The sequence below is a fragment of the Octopus bimaculoides genome, chromosome 7 (genome assembly GCF_046866305.1).
Source record: "Octopus bimaculoides isolate indiv1 chromosome 7, ASM4686630v1, whole genome shotgun sequence".
Lineage (NCBI taxonomy): Eukaryota > Metazoa > Mollusca > Cephalopoda > Octopoda > Octopodidae > Octopus > Octopus bimaculoides.
Window position 1 is genome coordinate 42,191,708 of NC_142934.1, and position 17,500 is coordinate 42,209,207.

At 34.1% G+C, this 17,500-nt stretch overlaps 1 protein-coding gene across 2 annotated transcripts in view; it reads left to right on the plus strand.

Annotated features, from left to right (window-relative positions):
- The window catches only part of LOC106868402 (beta-1,3-galactosyltransferase 1), a 266,014-nt gene that overhangs the window by 16,055 nt on the left and 232,459 nt on the right, over positions 1–17,500 (plus strand). Inside the window, exon 1 of one of the 2 annotated variants that reach the window (XM_089355242.1) lies at positions 16,730–17,500. This exon is cut by the window's right edge and continues 943 nt beyond it. The exons of the other annotated variant lie outside the window; for it this stretch is intronic. The gene's annotated coding sequence lies outside the window, so the exon portion shown is untranslated. Of the gene's footprint in view, positions 1–16,729 lie in introns of those variants that run through there. 2 annotated transcript variants of the gene reach the window in all.

Here is a 17,500-nt window from a genome sequence, read left to right on the forward strand (position 1 = left end):
GTGGTATGTTCGTGCATGTGTCTGTGTCTGCCTCTATGTGTATTGTTGTTCCATTGTAGTCAAGTCTTTAGGCTAATGACCATAATGGTCTGGATTTAATTCTCACGCAATGCGGCGTTTTCTGTCCTTGAGCAAAGCTTTTTTCAATATTCTTACCTGAAATGATAGCAGTAGCTGAGAGTTAAATGTGCAGCAGGATGACATATTATACATATTCACTATAGACACTCGTAGTACATATATATATGTATGTGTTCGTGATCATATATGCACATACGCGTGTGATGGATAGATATAAGTATATATATGTGGGTGTATAGGTGTGTTGGTGTGTATGTATACTGTACATGCGTATGTATTTGTGTATTTTATTCCTAGTCGCTTATACCCTTTGGAAACTAAGATAGGATCAATTGTAAAGCGCTTGTTTAATCGAGACAGACATACACATATGCTATAGACACTCATAGTGCATATGTATGTATGTATGTGTGCATAGTTACATATAGCTACATGCATGCGTGCGTGTGTGTGTGTATGATAGATAGATATAAATATATATATTTGTGTGTATTTTTTGTATCATCAATAAAGAGCAGGTGTACTATAACATTTCTAACTCCTAGCCATAGACGAATTCCAGCAACCAGGTCTACAACTACACAGTCACTCGAATTGCTAGAAATAGTGAGCTTGATTTCTCTCAGATCACATTCTATTGCTCTTAATACAAGAAAGTATTGAATGGTGAAAGACATGGATACATGAAGTACTGGATGATAGCAGGTGAAACATATGTTATATGTTTGCTCACCCGTACTTCACCTTGGGTTAAGCAAACTAACTTCCTTATTAGTTCGACCCGTCAGCAGCAGCAGCAGCAAGCAATACCAACAATATCAACAACAAAAACACAGCCGGCAAAACCTATAACACGATAACAACAACCACAACATGTGGGTCAAAATTAATATTTCAACATAAGGTAAGTACCATGATCTACAGTGTCAATAACAAGAACTAAATCATCACATAGAAGTCGCTAACACTAACAGGCAACGTCACTAACGCCAGTAACGTTGGTTATAACTACAGATATAACAATATCAACCACGACACTGCAAGAACACCATCATAACCTCCGCCAACACAACCACTATCAGCATCGCACTTGTTCTACCACACCATTACAAGATCATCATCAACAAAAACAATAATCGGCACTGCATTGATGATAGACAATGTATCTAGCTTTTGTTATATTTGGAGATGATCCCAGTTTAATTATCCACATCCACTATATACTAAGTCTTCACATCAACTGGCAGAATCGTTAGCGGGCTGGACGAAATGCTTAGCAGTATTTCGCTTGTCGCTAAGTTCCGAGTCCAAATTTCACCGGGGTCGACATTAACTTTCATCCTTTTGGGGTCGATAAAATAAATACTAGTTGAACACTGGGATCAACGTAATCGACTATTCCTCTCCCACCAAAATTGCTGCCCTCGTGGCAAAATTTGAAACTATTATTATTATTATTATTATTATTGTTATTATTATTATTAGATTTCTTTATTTTCTACTATGATAGAGACGCGATTAAAATTAAGAACTGAGAAACGAAAATAAAACTTTCGAAATAGCAACGCCGCCATAACTTATGTGTAAACCGTGAGCGTGCTTTCAAGGGAGATAATCAGAGAAAGACTTGAAATTCAACGTAAGATCGTAATACATCTTGTAAAGGAAATATAACAAATAATCCAGAATCCTTTTCCAGTACTGGATCGATCCTAAAATTTAAAGAGTTCGTGCCAGTCATGAGGCCAAACATCCCTGAAAGATTCATCCGAATTCATCCAGCAGTTCTTGTGTTATCTTGTCCAAGACAAACGAACAAACAAATGCAACTGCAAATAATATCTCCGCTTTCGCTAAGACGGTGGTGATAATAATAACAACAACAACAACAACAACAATAACATGCAGTACCCTGATACAATACCCTGCCCTGATGCAGTACTATGCCCTGATACAGTACTGATGCCCTGATGCAGTACCACGCTTTCATGCAGTACAAGGTAGTGGACTCCCATTGCTTGTTATCATAGGTGTTTGGAAGTGTTATCATGTAAATGTCTTGTCTTAGTATAAATGTTGGCAACAGCAAATATTCTACTCAGTACCACAGTCTTGCTTATCGGTTGCTTGAGCTTAACCAGTTGAGCCTGTTACTTTGTGGCTGAAGATATGTGCATCTCTGATCGCAAGCAGAAGTAGTGGGGGATCATCATAGTTATGTGTCGAGGGAATTATTTGGGGTTTGAATGATTCACCTTTGAAGAAAACTTCTAACTGGGTCCCCACCTGCAAGTTCATACACTGTTTATCGTAATATGAGATCACCATGTCGCGCACGTATGGTTGTGGGGCATATTGGGCTTATTTGTACCCCAGTGTCACTTTGGTGGTATGCATTGTTGTTTAACTCAATAATAACAATCCTTTCTACTGTGGTATAAATTTGAGACATGGGTTTAGTCAATTACATAGATATCAATGCTCGACTCTTATTTATTTTATCGAACCTGAGGGATTAAATGGTAATGTTGACTTTGGCGGAATCTGAACTCAGAACCCACTGTCGGAAGAAATGCCGCTAAGCATTTCGACCGTGGTGGTAAAGATTCTGCCAGCTCAATAATTATTTCAAATTATGTTAAAAGCTAGCAATTTTAAGAGTGGTGGGTACGTCGATTACGTCGACCTGGTCGTTCGAGTGGTACTTATTTTACAGATTTTAAAGTCAGTTTCGTCATTTGCTTGAAGGTAAACAGGAGATATTACAGTAAAAGGAAAAGATAGCTAGAAATTTCATCGAATTTTCATAAAATTTCCAACACCTACATAATCCGGCATCAGTCATATTATATATCACCACGTGGTAATCAAAATCAATAAACGTCAGTCACTTTATGTGATATCACGTGGTATTACCATATCTAAACAACAACATAAAAAAAATGCATCTCGCGTTTTTGTTAACATGTGGTTCACAGTAGGTGATCGATTAAGAATGTAAGAATGTGTCTAAATATGCAATGAAGGAATGTCTTTGTGGTGATTGTATCCGCTAGAAACAGCAGCGAAATCCTCTTTCTGAATTCTTGTTCCACCAACAGTAAAAACGGTCATACACTAACTGTTGCACCCGTTGACTCCTCAATTGTTAGAACAGTCATGGCTAGAATGTCTTTGATCAACGAGGTTGATCTCAAGCTAAATAACAACATAAAAAAGATCAATAAAACTATCATTAACGTCAATGACAACAATGTCGCATTTCATGTTTATTTTTGGGTTGTACTTTTTCAGTCCTATGGGACACGTGATTGCGTAAATCAAACACAAAAGGCATTGTTGCCATGCTATTCTGTCATTTCTTTTATAACTGTGATTAGATTGCGCAATGTATCTTTTATTTCTTTAGAGGTTAAGCATTAATTTCAAGTAACTTGGCTACTAGTTCAATCAGCTTAAATTACCACTCAAGATACATTCAGAAGTATATGGTCCTCACTTAATAGCAAATACTGTTTATGGCAATTGCTAGAATCCTTCTACACCATATTAACTTGTGCGTAGTTCTGCCATCCTACTAGACTCAACACAATATTGTTCTATGTATTTTACTATATACACAATAGTAAACTACGTAAAGCCTTCAATTTCGACAATAAGTAGAGTATACTTTATTCTTTATTGTGTATTGTCGTACAACACACTTTTTACACTACAGTAAAGTGTTAAAACTCTACATTACAAATATGTATTATGTACACTAGGGAAAAGTCAGTACAATCCAACAATAGATCTAGTTATTATATATCTAATATATACGTATAGTCCCACATTAAAAATGGGTATCATACAAATATATTATAGTAAAGTGTGTGTAGTCCTACAATATCATTAATTACCATATATAATTGAGCACAGACCGTGCGTTCTGCATTTCTACTTGGTGCAATACGCCGTACAGTAATTGTCTTTTGTAAGCCTACAATATTACTAATATTTTCACATGCAAAAGAGGCAAACTTTTACATGTACGTGCTCAGAAAAAATATTTACATCCCGCTCTCTCATTTCCCTCCATCTAACTTTTACCAAGTCATGTCCACCTTCTGTAAATCATTAATAAAATCATATATAAATATTTCATTTCCAGTCGACATAACTATTATGTTTCCATCCGAAGCCAAATAATTTTGTCCTAAACAACATATTAATTTTGATCATTTTCTGATTGATTTGAGTGATGTCTCTTATATAAAAGGTCTTCCTTATATTTTGCCATATGGAAATCAAATATGTCGTTTGTTTTAACGTAAGAAACCTAACAAGAGCTCAATGATAATTTGGAATGTTTGGATAAGTTGTCAATGTGATCAGCTTGCAACTACTTACGCGTCTACACATTAGTCAGCTGGTGACACTATCACACTAGTTTCACCAAGCGTGTATTATTTCTGTACCTAGGTTCCCCAACACCTACAGACAACTCTGGCAGTGATTTCTATTCACAACGTTGTGCATTGCTTTTCTCTTAGCTTATATATATATATATATATATATATATATATATATATATATATATATATATATATATATATATATATATATATATATATATATATATATATAATTTATTTATTTAGTTAGTTAGTTAGTTATTGCAATCAACTTCTAATAACAACCGAAGGAACAGCAATTTCGGTAGTGTTCTTAATTTTACCGTATACGGTTTCTCTGAAAATTATACAATCAAATCATTAATGAAAGATTAAATCACTCAAATCATTAATGCTAAAAATATTAAGTTCGAATGATTGGGTTCATGGCATTCATTGATAATCTGGTTCCGCCTAAACTTCTCTAATAACTACATATAATTCCTCGTAGAACGAGGAATATGAGCAAATGTCTTGCTTGAATACAATGCTACATCAACAAGCTGTCACACAGCTTATAATCAGAATTAGAGTCCAACTTCAGTTATATGATAGATCGCGGCAAATATTTGTCTAAGACTAAATATTCTTGCGGGGTTTTATACTTCTCGTTATCAATGTGAATGATAGTATGGCACATTCAAAGGCTTGTTGTGTCAAGAAAAGGGGAAAAATCATGATGCGTTGTTGAAATTTAAAAGAAACGGATCTAGAAATAGGCAGCACGACATAATCTTATACAGTCTATATTAGGAGCAGTATTTCGCCATACAACACAATATGCCGCTTCGTATAATTCAAGACAAAACTATAACACCACCGTAATAGCCAAAATGTTTCACACCACATGATTTCAGTATCAATCTGAGAGATGTCAACCACAATGCATTGTTATGTCTCGAACATTGAAAATCATATCATATATTAGTCAGGGGCAAAATGTGGCCCTCGGGACTTTCTGAATTGCATGACAATATAATGTTACTGCGAAATATTTGTAGTCGTGTGGCTCGCCTGATGACAAACAATGTTTCATTTGGCCCGCCTTTAGAGAAAGCTTATCAATGCCTGTCCGCTGATTCCAATAAACTGTCTTACCAAGGACACAATGCTGCATACTAGATTATAGATCATGCAAAAAATATTTACTCCACATAATATAAAGGTAATTTGAGTAAAATGCATTTAAAGAAGAAAAAAAACGAGAAAAGAATCAGTGCTTCGACTATATATATATATATATATATATTTATACACACAGATATACACACACGTGGCAACAACAACAACAAGGAATACATTGTAGAAAATTCTTCATGTACACCTTAAAAATGAAATAACGTAGCATGTGAAAAACATTACAACTATTACTACTACTACTACTACTACTACTACTACTACTACTACTACAACTACAACTACTACTACTACTACTACTACTACTACTACTACTACTACTACTGCTGCTACTACAACTGCTGCTGCCGCTGCTGCCGCTGCTGCTAATACTGCTACTACTACTACTACTACTACTACTACTACTACTACTACTACTACTACTACTGATTCTTAAACTTCTATAGATGGTGATGCTTTTATAAATCGGTAATCAAACAATTAAACTCACCACCAGTTTTATTAAACTACAAACATAGGCTTCTGTTTATATATACATATATATTTACTTACAATCACATGTATCTCACAATTGCTCGCACACGCACACAGCGAGACAATATATAGAAATGTGTAATTTAAAAACCAAAAACGCTAATTCCATTTAAATAGAATATAGAACTCACCTGTACAACGAACCGATTGTTAGTGACTTCGAATTTTCATACGCTGGTAGACTTGTTGGAGAAATGTTTACCTCTTATGCGTCAACGTGCGTGTTTGTCTCTTTTAGTACACACCACACACCCACACACACGCACACACTCACAAACACACACCACACACAAACACACACACAAACACACACACACACACACATATCACTCTCACTCTCTCTCTCTCTGTATATATATATAAAATGGCTAAAAAATAATCATATAAATATACATAGCTACATTCATATAAACATATATACATATGTATGTATGTATGTATGTATATGTATAAGTTTACTATTCTGTTATTAGTAGATCAAGAAACAAATATGATCCCTCGAATGAGGGATAATTAACATTTACTATGCACAGTATTTAAATAACAGAGGCTAATAGTTTCATGCTGTAGAAATACCATAATTCGGCATATGTATATATTATGTTTTGTCACTCCAAGCAACGCAGGAGGGATTATAATTCCAGTACATCAATATACACGTTTCCAATTATTCAGCTACGGCCTTGAGACAATTCTCTCTTGCAATAGCTGTTTATTTGAATATTCCTTGTCCTAAGAAATTATAGTTATGAAGAAAACGCTTATATTTATGTTCATATATATATATATATATATGTATGTATGTATATACATATTTGAAAATTCTACACGATTAGGTGAAAACCGCTTTATTTATAAAACATGACATTAATAAAAAAATCTGTAAATGCACAACCATCCAGATTTCTGAGTACCTTAATTTTTTTCTATAATATAATTCCTGTACATCACCTCCAAACCTTCCAATATATATATATAAGTTTATATATATATATATATATATATATATATATATATATATATATATATATATATATATATATATATATATATATATATATATATATATATATATATATATATATATATATATATATATATATATATACATATATATATGTATATATATGTATAATAGAGAATATTGTGCGAACCAAAGTGCGAAACCGGCTGGTTCGAGCTCATGCTAACATTTTTTTGCCCAGCTCTCGCTGGAATTCACCGGCCGTTTTAAACACAAGCAAATGATGTCACTCTAATAATTGTCCTCGTGAAATTGATTTCTTGCTTAAGTAGCATTTTAGAAATATTATATTTTAATGAAGTGTGATTAAAATATATGGGAATATTTAAAAATATTAACATCCGTGGGCGTTTCTGTGTGTTCTTTACGTCAATGTTTTGGTTTTAACACGCACACACACACACACACACACACACATATATAGAAAAATAGATATTTATACATGCATATATATATATATATATATATATATATATATAAGTATACACACACACACACACACATATACGCTTTTACGCTTTTACGCTCTTACTTGTTTCAGTCATTTGACTGCGGCCATGCTGGAGCACCGCTTTTAGTCGAGCAAATCGACCCCAGGACTTATTCTTTGGAAGCCTAGTACTTATGGTATCGGTCTCTTTTTCCGAACCGCTAGGTTACGGGGATGTAAACACACCAGCATCGGTTGTCAAGCGACGTTGGGGGACAAACACAGACACACAAACATATACACACATATATATATATACATATATACGACAGACTTCTTTCAGTTTCCGTCTACCAAATCCACTCACAAGGCTTTGGTCGACCCGAGGCTATAGTAGAAGACACTTACCCAAGATGCCACGCTGTGCGAAGGAACCCGGAACCATGTGGTTGGTAAGCAAGCTACTTACCACACAGTCATTTCTGCGCCTATATATATATATATATATATATATATATATATATATATATATATATATATATATATATATACTGTGTGGCGTTATTATTTTTCTATAATAATGCCCTTTATATAAATATAAACGAATATATATATATATATATATATATGTACACATACAAACAAGTATACTTAGAAATATATATATATTTATCGATGGACAAATACATACACGCTTGTATATAGTTATATGTACTCAAACACATGCGCACATATATGTGAGATATTAGTATCAACGAATGTATGTATCAGTATGTATACGTAAACAAATCTATCTACCTTCCTACCTGTCTATGAGCACAAGTATTAGAGTGTAATGAGGGGCGATTGATTTGAAATCGATTTACTAATATTTAAAAATCACTGCAAATTGAATTGTTTATACGCTGTGCATATGTGTTTATAAGCATCTCGGGTGTGAATCCGAGGATATCCTTCAATATTTCAATAGCACGACATAATTAGTCTTGCAAATTTTTTGTGATATTAACATATCTGTTGGCCTAATAAACATTATAAAAAATAATTTCCATTGGATTTCCTATGAGAAAAGTCATTAAAGCAAAGACAAGAAGCAATAAAATTAAACACGCGAGGAAATGAATATATTCTAAATCTGAAGAACAGAATGGAATTTTAAAATATATGAAATCGATACCAACACATTCACACATACACACGTACACACACACACACACACACACACACACACACACACACACACACACACACACACATATATATATATACATACATATATATATATGTGTGTGTGTGGGTGGGTGTATGTATTTCTTGTGGTTTTTATAGTTTCCATGTAATTTGCAATAGTACCCTCCCCGATATCCTAGAGAATAATTGACCATTAGTTGGCATTACGTTGGGTAATAAGACGATAAATTTAGCTATATGGGACAAAACAGTATCCTTGCTGTAGAAGAGATACGAGGAATGTTGGATAGCGTATTTCCATGCATGTATGTTGTATGTATGTATGTATGTATGTGTGTATGTATGTATGTATGTATGCATGCATGTATGTATGTATGCATGTAGGTATGTATGTATGCATGTACACATGCATGTATGCATGTATGTAGGGATGTATATATTTATGTATGTACGTACGTACGTATGTATGAATGTTTCTAAATATGCATGTATATTTGTATGTTTGAATGCATGCATGGAATTACGTCAATTTTTGAATCAATTTCTATATTTCTGTCTGTCTCCTCTGTATATATTTATATAAATATATGTACATATATATATATAAATATATATATATATATATACATATATATATATATATATATATATATATATATATATATATATATATATATATATATATATATATATATATATATATACATATATACATATATATATATATATATATATATATATATATATATATATATATATATATATACATATATATATATATATATATATATATATATATATATATATATATATATATATATATATATATATATATATATATATATATATATATATATATATATATATATATATATATATATGTATGTATGTATTTATATACATAAATATGTATGTATTTATATACATAAATATGTATGTATTTATATACATAAATATGTATATAAATACACACACAAAACTCACATACATATATATTTGCATATATGCTAGCTTGTATGCTCGCATATGAATATATATAAGCACATATATTTATGTCTGTATACATGCATGTATGTGTATATATATTTATGTATGGATGTTTATGCCTTTGCACATTTACATGCATGTCAGTAATGAATTACCTGACGTGAGAAATGAACAGCACTTCAAAAGAAAGGTTTCAAATCATATTTAGAATAGGGGCTAATTGCACGAAACACACCCACTCCTATATGAACACATATCCACAGTTATGCAGATAGAAACACTGCGAACGCAAAACAACCCACACACATCGAAATCCACAGAAAAAAATGTTTCATTAAAGCTCGTACGTATTTATTGTAAATCATTCCTTGCAAGAGACTGACATTATAAATGTAAATATGAGTATGAATATATGTGGTTGTGGGTGTGTGTATGTCTGTGTATATCTATCTATCTATCTATATATCTATCTATCTATCTATATATATATATATATATATATATATATATATATATATATATATATATATATATATATATATATATATATATATATATATATATATGTATATACATACATATGTGCATACAGGCATATTTACACATGCACATTAGGACTCTTGGATGTATGTGCGTGTATGTATGTATGAATGAGTGGATATGTGTGTATGTGAGTATGCATGAATTTATGTATGTAAGTATGTGAGTATACATGTATGAAAAGTAATATATGTGCCTCTGGATATATTTATGAGAGTGTCAACCCCAACCAACTATGATTGATCACTGATGTGTACGTGCTTCAATAATAGCTACGCTATGTCAAACAACGAAGAATTTGGCGTCTTCATTCACAAGTGATCCTTGCTGTACTATTTCACACATTTATCTGTGTGTAGGTCGGATGCTAGTCTACTGCTGTATAACATCAGCCGAATGTTATCGTGATACATAGTCGACTGGATGTTTTTGTAGTCGTCAGTAAACGCATGAACTGGTCAGGAAGTGAAATGTAATAAATAGGAAATAATCATGAATATATACACGCAACAGGTTATTCCTAGTTAAATAAATACGTACATAGATAGGGTCTCTTTGTTGATATATATATATATATATATATATATATATATAATCGAAATTACAAGCAGTAAAGTACGTTCGTGTGTGTACGGACATGTGTATATGTATGCCTGTGTGTGTATACATATTGAAACAGGGACATATATATATATATATATATATATATATATACTTACATATATACATGCATGCATACATACATACATACTTGCATAAATAATGATATATATTCATATATAGAGTTATAAGTATATACATATATGAGTTTACTCATACATATATATATGTATGTGTGTGTATTGATATAAATGTGTATATATGCCCATACATGATGCGTGTGTCCATGCATATATACATATAGCGTACGTGCGTGTGTGCATGTGTGTGTGCATACATATATGCACAGACATGCACACATACATGTCTGCACACATACATACACACATGCATCCATAGATACATACATACGTACGTACATGCATAAATATATATATACATACATACATACACGCATACACATATACATCTATATGTGTTTTAGTTTAGAATAATATTTTCTATTTTATGAGAAATTTTCGCTGCTACTTCGGATGTAGCTCCTAATTGCCTCAAGAAACCTTGAAAGCTTTGTCAACATATACTGTGTACCCCAAAATATGCAGATGACATTCTCCGGGTTGGCACTGAATAATTTCAGTTTTGATAATTCCTTTAGAAAGAATATATTTAAAACATGTATTGGAAGACATGTATATAGATAGACATTATAGACATATGTATATATATATATATATACATTATGTAGAGACATCTACATACATATTTATGTATGTAGATGTATATATGTGTCTGTATATATATATATATATATATATATATATATATATATATATTTATATATATATATATATATATATATATATATATATATACCGGGACTTACTTTTTAAGCCTAGATCTTATTCCATAAAGTTTTGCCGATCTGCTAAGTTACATTGACGTAAACACGCCAACACCAGTTGTCAAGCGGTGATGTGGAGGAGGAACAAACACAGTCACAAAGGCACATACACATAGATAAATACACACACACACACACACACATGCAGACATATGTATACGATGGGCTTGCCCAACGTAGCATGCTGTGAAACTGAATCTGGAGACATTTGGTTGGGAAGAAATCTTCTTACCACGCAGCTACGCCTACGCTTATATATATATATACACCGTGTCGCAAAATTAAGGCTACGAATATTTTTCAATTTTGCCAAAGCAAAGTATTGTTATATTTCGAGGCTGAGCGTTGCAATGCAATGGTAGAGGAAATACTACCACATTTATTGGACATGACTGCCTCTGTTTCGAATCACAGCAAGAAGTCTAGCTGTTAATGCTTCACCTGAGGCACGCAGTTGTTCTTGCGGTATCGAAATACATTCTCGGCGCAATTTTACCTTCAAAGCGTCAAGCGAAGTATCAGGAGTGGACCAAACAAAACAATTCAATGGTTGAAGTCGGGGTTTCTTGAGGGGCATAAATCCTTGTCTATGAACGACGAAATTTTTTACTGAATCCAGTGTTGTGTCTGTTTGGCGCTGTTGGTGCCTAGTCCTGTTGGAAGATCCAAGGTGTGCTTTGAAAGTGCTCATTAAACTGTGGAAGCAGTTCAGCTTCCAGAATGTCGCTAATGTATCGCTGGATCTTAATTTTAACATACGAAGGCACAAAACGAGGTGAGATGTTCCAGTGGCTGCCACAGCCGCTCAAACCACTAACTAGATTTTGCGGTCGATTTATGCGTCTACCCTTGACGAAGCCAGATACACGCCACATTCGGTCATTCTGGTGGTTTACTGTTTGTTTGATGTCAAATTTCATTTTATCAGTGAACTCCAGGTTGGGCAGCAATCTAAGGCAGGATAAAACGACGTCTTTCCAGTCTCATGGCCTTATAAACTTGCGTGGGTTCATGCTGGTTGATAATCTTGTAGGGGTGGGTCCCAAGATCCTCCTTCAGATACATCGATGTTCTGCTTCTTTTTGCTCCGGTGGCCTGTTTTCTGGCGGAACGACGAGGATTTCGCAGTATCTTTTCTCTGGTACATTTGTTAAGCTGAGGGTCCGCACACTTCTTTTTCGGTCAAATCCTGGTTTATCAGCAGTGGAAGAAGTCTCTTGAAATTTCTGTTTTCCAAACTGTTGTTCAGTTAATTTTAAGATTTTTGCTATAGCTATATTACTTTCGCCTCCTTTTGTGTTGGGCTATGATTGTATTTTGATGTATTGCTATTGTCTAAATTTGTAAATGTGAATTTATTTAGTCTGAAACACAAAGAAAATACATGAAGCTTTTATAATGATATATAATTTTCCTATTTTATTACATTTATTGATAGTTATTAAGGCCGGAAACTTCGGTCGCCTTAATTTCGGGACATCTATATATATATATATATATATATATGCATGTATGTACCCATGCATACATTCACATACACACACACACACACACACACACACACACACACACACACACATATATATATATATATATATATATATATATATATTATGCACACACAATCAATTTAGTGTCCCAAGTCTGGATGTAGTCCAAAGTGAAATATCCTAAATATGGATATTCTATCGCTGACATCGCTCGCTTCTCCAAGATTGCTACCATCTGCTGAGGGTTTGAATATATCTTGCCTCTGAAGGGAATGGGCTGGTCTTTGTGGTGGGACCCAAATTATGTAAATATATGGCTTCCTTCGATCTACTTCGCGATAAAAAAATCCACATTTTTGGAGTAATTGTGCAGATATGTTTTCCTGATATGATAGGTTTTTACCTTGTACTGATGAGAGAGAGAGAGAGAGAGAGAGAGAGGAGAGAGAGAGAGAGAGAGAGAGAGAGAGAGGAGAGAAAGAGAGAGAGGAGAGAGAGAGGGAGAGAGAGAGAGAGAGAGATGAGAGAGAGAGGAGAGAGAGAGAGAGAGAGAGAGAGAGAGAGAGAGAGAGAGATTCACAGTGGTAGTGAATTTGTTTGTCATTAGCTGTCCCTGCTTTCTTAGAAATGTTACCAATGGGAATAATAAGGTGATAGTTGCCTATTTCAGACAGGCTCCATTTCTTTCGAATGGAATACATTGAAACGATTCTTGTTGAGAGTGAGAAACAATAGAGTTTGGTGAGTACAGGACCAAGTTGCACTGCTTAATGTTTATGTAGACTGAAAATATCGTTTGTCAAAAGTGTTAGGCTTGTTAAAAAAAAAAGTCGACGAAAGCATTTCTGCATTTGACTTCTGTGTCAGAGACATTCTGACGTGAAGAGATACGTTTTGGAGGGAAGTGATCCGCTATGTATTATGTGAAGCTATATACAAAAAAAAAAAAAACAAAAAAAAAAAAAAACAAGGATGTATTTGGGTAGTTTTTGCCGCAAGGATACATTTTAGGGAGCCATCATTGTGTTTAATACAAAGCAGGGATTCTGCAATTCTGCAATAATGGTAGCGGCGTTTTGGCAGGAGATCAGAATGATTGGCTCTCGTTTTCCAGGCCAGTGTGATGAACCAAAGCATCATTTGCATAACGGGTTATGTTGCGGCCGGTGTTGTGCTGGTGGGCAGACTCTAATTTCTTTTAGAGGAGAATGAGATTATCCAGGTATAGATTTACTTGTTTTGCCTGAACAGCTGTAGCACGAGGGGCGATTGCAGTTAGGGATTTTTATTTACTTCAGATATGGAATATAATAACCACATGTTTTATGTACATACATATATACATATATGTATATATATTCTCGTTCTCACCAGAGATTACTGAGGAAAATTTTGTTGCAACTGTGGTATAAACAGATATGTCCGAGCCCCTAGTAATCAAGTAGATGAGTCCAAGAAGGGAAAATGAGGAAAGAATTGTTTCCAATGCTTGCATGATATTATAATTTTCGGTCAGAGTGTAGCGGGTTAGAATATTTCTCCAACCATGCTATCGAATAACTTTTCCAATGGCTCAGTTCTTTAGGTTGATTTTTCATCCCAGTCGACACTGACTGAACGAACCTACACTCAAATGAAATAAAAACTATTGCCATCTCTTCTTACTTAACTGTCCCATCCACCATTCATGATCGCATTCCCATATATCCAAGAACAAATTCAATCTGAAACAGTAGTCTTAAACATAATAAATGGTTGTAATAAAGTCGTTGATACAGTTCATATACTGCCACTTATTTTATCAATCACTAATGGATATTGCAGAACGTTAAAATAATACTAAACTGTCGGGATTTGAAATCTCCTCCTTTATCCACTTTATGATATTGATTATTCGACTAAGTACAACATGATATAAGAAAATATGATCATATAGGCTTGGTGATGCAAACGATTTTTGTCTCTTTCACTTTCTGTGTTCACCCTGTCCGTCGATCTGGTTTTCGAATTGTGAATGGTGATGCGATGAATATATCCTTTTTATAAAATGCTCTTTTTGTCGCACATATGTATCCTAAGACCAAAGGTTGAACTTTCGTAATGACGATGGGACGCTTTACAGCAGATCTCATCTCATAGCAGGCGGGCGGTTTTTGCGTTTCTTACAGGGATGTGTATCAGCACTGCACTGCGTACGCTATGAAAGACAAGTACAATCAAAAGTAATGCTGACAAACCTGAAACGAGATAGGTGTATGGCTATAGAAAACCTAAATGAGAAAGGAGTTTCAGATAAGAGTTGTTTTGCAGGAGGAGGGTTTGAGACACTTGGGGAAAGTAGGACAGAGGAGAGAGAGAGAGAGAGAGAGAGAGAGGAGAGAGAGAGAGAGAGAGAGAGAGGTGAGAGGAAGTGGGCTAGCATATCTGGGGATCAGATATTGTAGAGCGTTTCTCAATCATTCAAAGGAATTTAATTTTATGTAACGTGGTAGTTCAAAATCTATCCATTTCATATTTTATACTTACAACACACAGCTCACTACTTCCCATCCCAGCTATTAAATCCCACTGTGTCACACTTATAGCATCAGTAAGCCCAAATACATGGTACATAACATAATATAAGCAAGGGTTATTTTGACTTCGATCATATCTCTGGTATCCTCACCTCAAATAGATCGGTTACATCATTCAGAGTCAAAGTCCAAGAATATAGAATTTCTGTATTGAAATGACCTGAGACGTCATGACAAATGTCACTGTATATTTATGGTGTTCCCTTTACAGCAGTTCACATCTATTTCCAAAAGAAAACAGAAATAAAAATCATTCACAAAATTACAGAGATAGCGATTTGTATACGTACATCTTTCTTTCATAAAAACGTCAGCAAGATCTGTCGTATCGCTTCCGATTAACCCACTATACAAACACAGCATTTAAGAAGTAACGTTTCACTTTTCATTAAAAACAAAAAAGCGTTTCATTTTGTTTTCTGAAGTACATAGTCTTCATGAAAAGTCATTGGGATGGAAAGCATTCGAATGATGTTGAAACCAGGACTTAAGCACAAACTTTCATCACCACTGAATCATGTGCATATCATTTCAACTGTTCACTACATGCCAAAATAGACTCATCTTGGTCAGGCATGGGCTATATTTTCTTCGGGAACCTATGTTAGCTTTGACTCGTCTTTCAGGTGAGTAGTACACCTAAAAGAATTGACGGTAATTGTTGGTTAGTCCGAACAATTTAGAAAGTCCTGCGGACAACAACTTACCGATGACTGTTCTAGGTGGTCACACCATCTACAAGAACAACAACGAAATGTCAGAGGAAATAAAAATTTAGCTTATTGAAATAGGATAACGTAGGATTAGTTTTTCTGTATATATGAGTAATATGGGATTGTAACGGCTGGGATGATTTCGATCAAGTCTGAACTGAGATTACTCAACCAAAATAGCATCAACACGACTGTACAGGATCTCTTATCAGCAATCTAGGTTCTGCCGGGCAACATAAGACGTATTTCAGTAGAATGTACACTTACACACAACATATTCGCAGACACAATACAGTATACGAACACATACAGAATTGAAACTCACACTTATACAATAAATGACATATTCGCATACACAATAGAATACACAAATGTACAAACCCAACAGACAGCATACAGAAAGCCATAAACCAGAATGTTATGATACTAATATAATATCGATAACTTAAGACTTAGGATAACAGTTTTAGGCATTGAATCATATTCATACGTAAATACATACTAGTGTGTATATGTGTGTGTGTGTCTATACATATATACATACACATACACAAACACGCACACACACACAGACACACATATATATATTATATATCTATATATATTTTTTTATTGGTTTACCTGTTTCAGTCATTTGACTGCGGCCATGCTGGAGTACCAGCTCGTAGGGATTTTTTGTCGAAAAGATCGACCGGAGGACTTATTTTTTAAGCTTTGTACTTATTTATCGCTCTCTTATGCCGAACCACTAACTTATATGCACCAACACCGACTGTCAAGCTGTGATGGGGTACAAACACAGACACATAGACAAAAACACACACACATATAGGACAGGATTCTTTCAGTTTCCGTACACC